The sequence below is a fragment of the Halyomorpha halys genome, unplaced genomic scaffold (genome assembly GCF_000696795.3).
Source record: "Halyomorpha halys isolate HHAL.00 unplaced genomic scaffold, Hhal_1.1 Scaffold213.1, whole genome shotgun sequence".
Classification (NCBI taxonomy): domain Eukaryota; kingdom Metazoa; phylum Arthropoda; class Insecta; order Hemiptera; family Pentatomidae; genus Halyomorpha; species Halyomorpha halys.
Window position 1 is genome coordinate 1,557,141 of NW_027116617.1, and position 7,448 is coordinate 1,564,588.

The 7,448-nt window shown below is 28.0% G+C and overlaps 1 long non-coding RNA gene across 1 annotated transcript in view; it reads left to right on the top strand.

Moving 5' to 3' along the window:
* LOC136797262 (uncharacterized) overlaps nucleotides 1–7,448 on the top strand; it is a 44,758-nt gene that overhangs the window by 6,031 nt on the left and 31,279 nt on the right. Inside the window, exons 2-4 of the long non-coding RNA XR_010845112.1 lie at nucleotides 5,495–5,612; nucleotides 5,967–6,044; nucleotides 6,309–6,380. This is a non-coding gene — a long non-coding RNA (uncharacterized lncRNA). The remainder of the gene's footprint in view (nucleotides 1–5,494; nucleotides 5,613–5,966; nucleotides 6,045–6,308; nucleotides 6,381–7,448) is intronic.

Consider the following 7,448-nt stretch of genomic DNA (forward strand, 5'->3'; position numbering starts at 1 on the left):
CACTTGCAATAGGCATTTGAAATTAAGTAACATTGAGCATAGTCAGTACTTGGATGGGTGACAACTAATGACAGAAACCATACTTCTATTCCCTCTTCTCTAGATTTGTGAGGCCTATCAGTCCACTGGAGGCAACTCACCAACTGAGTGTACAATTTATGACTCTATCCCTTGTGTCTTCTATGGGAATTGTTTGTAATTTTTCAGGATGTTGAATAGCAACTTTGAGGTTTAGTTTATGGACAGTCTATTTCAGAGAAAGGAATAGCATAGACCAATATTTCACCTTTTGAACATTTGAATTTGAGTGAGTATTTGAGAACACTGTCCCAAAGGGATTGGTCATGGAGTTGCCTGCTCTATCGAAACTATGGTTCATAGCTATGAGAGGTGGGTTACACCCTCAGGCTACCTGTACTTCCAAGAACAATAATGTTCAAACTTAATACTCAGCCTTCTTCCTTTTTTTATACAGTACATATGTATATAATAGTTTTTTTGTAATCCTAGAGATTATCCAAAAGTAGGATAATTTTTTATATTATCTGATAAAGATACTTCCAATTTCATAAATGCAAACTTGTCTTTTCCAGACACATCATTTTTAACTAAGCAATTAAGTAAGGTGATTATATAGATCCTGCAGACTTTGTAGAACTGTGGCTTGCTACTGTGCAAATTTTTGCCATAATATTTAATTAAATACACAATTGCTATTTTGAGATGATTGTGAATATTTCATTTTGAGTTAGTTATGATTTATACATTTCCTGGTACGTATTCCTTTCTCTGGAATACTGGTTTACTCAACTGGTGCATCTCATATAGAAGAATGGAAAATCGTCTTTTGACCAAGAAAAGCAAGAAAGATTACATCTTCAACACATTGTTTTTCAGATAAATTATCTCCAGCAGTTATTAAAATTGGAAGTAGGTGATTTTTTTCTGTTAGGACTTCGTTTATAAGATTTTGGAACTCATTACCAAGAAAAAAGCAAATCAAAATTCTCCATAATTGCAGAGATTATGGAGGGGAGGCGTGTATAGTGTATAGTGGGACAACCTATTTATTGTATGTATAGACTAAAGTTACTGCATAAAATAAGTGACTAGGCGCAGGAAACAGGCATTGACAATGCTTGGCGGCTGGCTGGTGGAGACTGCAACAGGTAAGGCTTTAACGCTTCTAGATGGCAGGGCTACCAACCGCACCTAAAACCAGAAAACACGTATCTCGCTGCCGTGGTCTACCTTCTTGTCCCAAAACATTTTTTATCCTTATTCTTCAACTCTGTTTTCATTATTTATGTGTAGTTGAGATTACTTGGACATATCACTGCTAGAATAAATTTTTAAAAAATTGTATTTGACTTATTGTATAGATTGTATCATAGACTATGATAACTTTTTGACAACACAACTAGCTTTGGGAAAGTCTATAAGGGGACTGCTGTAGAGAAATAAACCTTTATCTACGGTAATATCTTAATAACACGTCTATTCATTATAAAAACAAAACTTTTTTTATCAAGTATGCGACTTATGAAGTAAAATAAGCTATATGATTTATTTATTTTACTATATTTTACTCACTATAGACCTTACAAGATAAAATAGAGTTTGTGAATTGAAATAACAGTATATACAATAGTTTAAAATTATTGTCCATTGTTGTATATAGGTTTTTGGTATGATTTTTTAAAATTTAAAATTGTTTAAATTACTGTTAAAATAGTGAAAAATAGTCTATTTATAATTTATGAAGAAACAATTGGAACACATTTTTAATATGGTTTCAATATACACCAAATGGAACGAACAGTTAGCTTAATGTGGTTTTGAGAATTGACCATTTTTCGACAATTACTTTTTATTTGTGAGTAAATAGATGTATCTTTTTAAAGTAGAATGTTTTTATTTTCACTATATGGAAAAAAAAATATTGAAAATAATATTTAACGGGAAAAAGGTTAAATCCTCAGATATGCCCCCCCCCCTATTTAAATTAGAGCAATTTAAATTAATTTTTATTATTTTAACTTGAAGAAATAGATTCACAGACAATTTAATTAATGTATAAATGCTAATATACACCTGCTAAATAAAATATCTAATTCAATTTTGATATTTATTTATTTATTGAAAATAATTGTATTAATGTATATATTTCCATCGGCTTTATTAATTGTAAAAAACATAATTTTTTTTTCAAGTGCCATATCATATATTTTACTATTGAGGTATGATATAATTCCCATACTTCTTGAAATTTTTGTTTTAGATTAACATTAAATTTAATTAATATATAAATATCAATTTCCATCTGCCTAATAACGTATCTAAATCAATTTTGTCATTAATTTATTTAATGAAAATAATTATATTCATTTTTATATTTCCATTAACTTTGCTAATTGCTAGAAATATGATTATTTTTTTAAGTGTCACATGATATTTAACTTCAAACAAATGAAACGACGCCAACGCCTTCGCCATTACTGACTTTTGTGACGCTAGGTTCGTAAGAATAGTAAGTAACGATTAATAATTGCTAAGCTGCTTTATTTTGTTTGCGTATTAGTGTAATGTTTATTGCTTTGAAAGGGGCAGGTAAGTGAACGTAAAAATAAACAAGTTATAATTTGTAAGTAACTGATCTAAGCACATTTTTAGTAAGGGTTGCAGAGACACCCCTTGTATCAAGTGGTTTTAAAGATTGGGCATTGTTGGCTACATTCAGTGTATTTTCACTCTACTTGTTTCATCTCTTCTTGTGATGTCGATAAGGAAGTTTCATTTCAAAAAGAACTTGAAAATAGTATTTAACAACAATAAGATGACATAACAGTTTTGGCAATTTATTTAATTTGGCTTATTTTGATTAAAATCAGGTCATATTTCTAATCTGATTGAATATTAGTTTTTATGCCCTCAAGTTTCAGAAATGAATCTCAAATCCTCAGATACCGTGATTTTTTTTCTATCAAAAATAACGTAGCTAGAATAAATATTCATCGTTATCTTATGAGTACCAGACGATAAAACAGATTAAAATGCAATTTAATTAATGTATTAAGGCTGATTTCCACCGGCTTTATTGTATATCTAATTTAATTTAGGCAATATTTATTTAAAATATGTTTATTAACTTTTAAATTTGCATTAGTTTTCCTAATTGCAACAAATAAAATTATTTTTTTGAATGACATATGATATTTTTGCAATAAACAAATGAACAATAACCCCAACGCTCACTATTATCGTTTCAACTTACATAGTTAACATTTGGGTTGCTAAGTTACGGGAAGGTAAGCTTTGTTTTTTTTGTTTAAAGATTAGTAATATATTTTTTTCTTTTAAGATTGCTGCAATTATTTTTATCTCATGTGATTTTTTTTTTTTTACAAAATTATATTTTCTAACGGGAACCATGAATTGAAAATGAAAAATACGAGTGGTAATTTTATGATTACTGGCAGTGAACTATTTTTCAACTTACAATCGATCATTCTATAGATAAAAACAAACAAAAACGGTTACTTTAGTGGTTAAATCAGGTATTAACATGAATTTATTTGGTTATTTAAAGATACATGTCTTTTATACATTCCTGTTTTATGAAACTATAGGATAAATGAGGTGTTTTCGTTTTCCTAATGAGTCTTGTTTTTAATTATATCTTTTTAAACGTTCATTGTTCAAACTTGATAAACCTCAAATAGTTTATATTTCAAATAATTCCGCACATAAAAGTAGTTATGAATATACCTAGTAAGCTATGGAAACCATTTTTTTTTTTACTTACATAAGGCATACTGAAAAACAACAGACATGCAGAAACGAATCAAGACCAACCTTGTTGGTTATTTAAAAAAGTGTTATTATAAAGGTAATGGCATAACGTAGATACAAATCATAATGTCTCATGTATTTTTGACTTATAATTAATCCCAATCACAAAAGTAGGTATATGCCAGGTAAGCTATGGAAACCTTTTTAATAGTGATACATACAAGACCAACCTATTTGGTTATTTAAAAAAGTGTTATAAAGGTGATAGTTTAATGTAAATACAAATCATTGTTTTTATATACTTTTATAATTATAGAGGTTTAAAATAAAGATATGAATTTTTTTTTTAAAGAACTGTATTAAAAAATATAGTAGGTATATACGAAAACATATGACACTTTAATCATTAATATATTAGTTTCAAACTGATGGACTCAATTGCTGATGTAACCATAGAAATTACATATTTAAAATTATGTTACTGTGGGATAAGTATTTATTATTAACTATTGGTCCGACATTGTAATAATTTAAAGGTTTTATATAAGGTAGACAATTCACTTGTTTAATAATAACTGATACATTCTAAGTTTATATAGCATTAAAAAATACTAGGTTATTGTCATTATGGGTTGATCAACTACATATTTTATGGAATCAAGTGTTTATGGTTATAGGTGTTAAAAATAATTGTTCTAAGCATAATTTGATCAATAATTCACCACCCAGGTTAACCAATATTGAATGAATCCAAAGTAAGCATTCAACAATAGATACAATTTAAATATGGTATTGTATGCTTAAAAGTAAAAATATTTATTGTTTAATATGATAATTCATCAAGTCGGTAAGTGTAGGATTATGGGCCATTGTTAAACTACTACTGAAATATTTTAATAACCTAAAGGTTTAAAATGTTATATTTAAATAAAGTAGTGGCAGTCATCTATTTAGAAATCATAGATAGTACCCTGTTCTTGGATAAATTATTTCATTAATTCAAATTAGCCAGCATTATGTTTACATGTTTAATCTTACTTCATCCAAATCATAATCTATTTCATTTTCCTTTTATTTCAAAAATATTATTTATAACGATATAGAAGTTATAAATTAAATGCTAAATCTCATTGAAAATGAAGTTGGCTTAGTTGAATTTAATTTTCTTTGTTTTATTCAAAGCTAGTTAATATGAAATTGGTTATTATAATTTATTTCATGCCCTGTTATGAAGGTTTACTATGTTTTAAAAAATGGAATCATAAAACGAATATCTCAAGGATATAAACATATATAAAACCAATATTGTTGTTATGATCCCTTTAAAAACCTGTGCTTATAACATTGGCAGAACTCAAACAAAATTACTAAAAATAATGTAATTGATTATAAGCTATCATTGTGGGCTGTTACAGGATTGAGTTTCTTCATCACTTTGAAGAATCTATAATATAACATAAGAATTTATTCAACAATAATTGAGAAACAACTCTTCAATCACTAATCCAAAAGTCTACAAGTACATTTTAACATATTTTTAATAAAAAATTGATTGTATGCAAGTGTAAAAATTGGATTTTCTATACTAATGTTTACAAATTATTTGGGATAATTTAATTGAATACTTCTTCATTCAAAAGATTAATCATATGTTATCAATTGAGTAGAAACTTGTTGAGATTATCTTTTGTGAATGTTCAAGGTCCAATGGCTGGAAGTAATCCTAATCGAATAAGAGTAGCAATGCCTGTGCGAGATTCGATCGTCATAATCTTTAGATCCAATCAAATAATTTATGTAATAACCTTCAGGAGACCACTGTAAGTAAACTTTAACATATTTTAAATAACAATCTAATTGAATGCAAGAGAAAAACCTTGATTTTGTATATTAATTTTTTTAAATAAATTGAAATAATTCAATTAAATACTTATACATTTCATTATAAGGATTGATTATTATAAACTATCAATAAAAAATGTGATGTTACTTACTTACATTATGTTAACTACTTACTTTATCATATTTTATTGTGTTACCATATAGTAATTAAGTGATTATGATGTGGGACATTATAGAATTGATCATATTTAAAAAATGTTTTTGTATTAATTAAGTGATTAACAATTAAAATAGTATTTTGTAATTTTTTATTTGTGATTTTCCTTCCACAGCATTGACAGGCGGTTATTAAATAATCAACCTCAGATGTAGGCTTGAGAATTGAAGAAAACATTCCTTCCTTATTTAGAGTAAGTAGTTTAGTCCTGATATAATAATTATCATAATTATAAAATATTATAATCATGATTTATATACAATATCCTTGCAACTTTAGATTTTATATCTATATTGATGTAATTGATAGGCCCAGAAGACCAATTGATTCAACTACCTTCAGTTTTACTTTTCTACTTATTCTTTTTGTCAAATAAAGTCCATGAGCGTTGATAGAATGGAAATTATTTTCAGTATTAGCTGTCCTTTGTTTTTATTTATTCCAAGTTTCTTTCCAGGTCCCACAATTTTGCCATGATAGAAAACAAATTATCATCTCTTGAAAAGAAAAACGATGATCTATGAAGCAGGTATAGTAATGATTCCAGCCTACCAGTATTCATTATAAATTAAATTATCTGATAAAAGAGGGAGATCAGGTGAGAAGGTTGCAATAAAATTAAGTTATATACAATATAATACATATATACATATATATAGGAAAGAACATTAAAAAATTGAGAGCCTCTCATTAAACAATTATTGAAGATGGTAAACAATATCACTAATTCTAATCAAGTGATAAAGAGCAACAATAGAGTTTCTATTAAAAACTGTTTATTTTCATACTTACTCATGCAACACAGTTAGAGGGGAAGAGTTTTATAAAGAAAGACAAAGAGTGTATGTTTCCGCTAATAGACGCCACGACCGACTGCACTAAGAACAAAGAAACATGTCTGTTTCTTTGTTCCCGGCAGTGTCATAGTGTCTCCATCTACTGTTTTATTTACATACAAATAGTAATATCAATTTTCTACAACAATTTCCTTCCTAAAATTTGTATTATTATTTCCTCTTATTTTTTCCGGTTTCTTCATCTTTAATCAGGTTTCTTCTTCTTCTTAGTATGTATATGTCCTACTTTCTTCTTCTACATTTTCCGTTTCACAAGCCATAATATTTTCATCCAGGCCCCAATTATAGTCATCTGCATTTAATCTAGGGTATTATCCATCTTCTTTGGTGTAAAAAATTTATTCATTTTTCAGTCAAGTTTTTCTTCATCTTTGAAGCAAAGTCCTGGTTCATCAGCTAAAGCCTTTAATTCTTGTAACCTTACTTCAATTTCAGCAGGTTTCTCTTTCTGCTTCTTCTTTTTGTCTTGGCCCTTCTTAGCTTTTCCTTCATTTGATGTTTGATGTTGATCAGATGTCACTTGTTCTTTCATTGCAGGAACTTTGTCTTTGAAGTATTTATCATGCACTTCCACACTTTCTTCCAGGGAAAGGATAACTTTATTGTCCCTTTCAATAAGCTTGGTCACAGATAGTGGATCATCAGGTAATTATGAATTATAAATGAAATTATCAGAGTTGCAAGAGGGAGATCAGGTAAGAGGGTTGCAAGAAAATTAAGTTATATACCATATGATATAT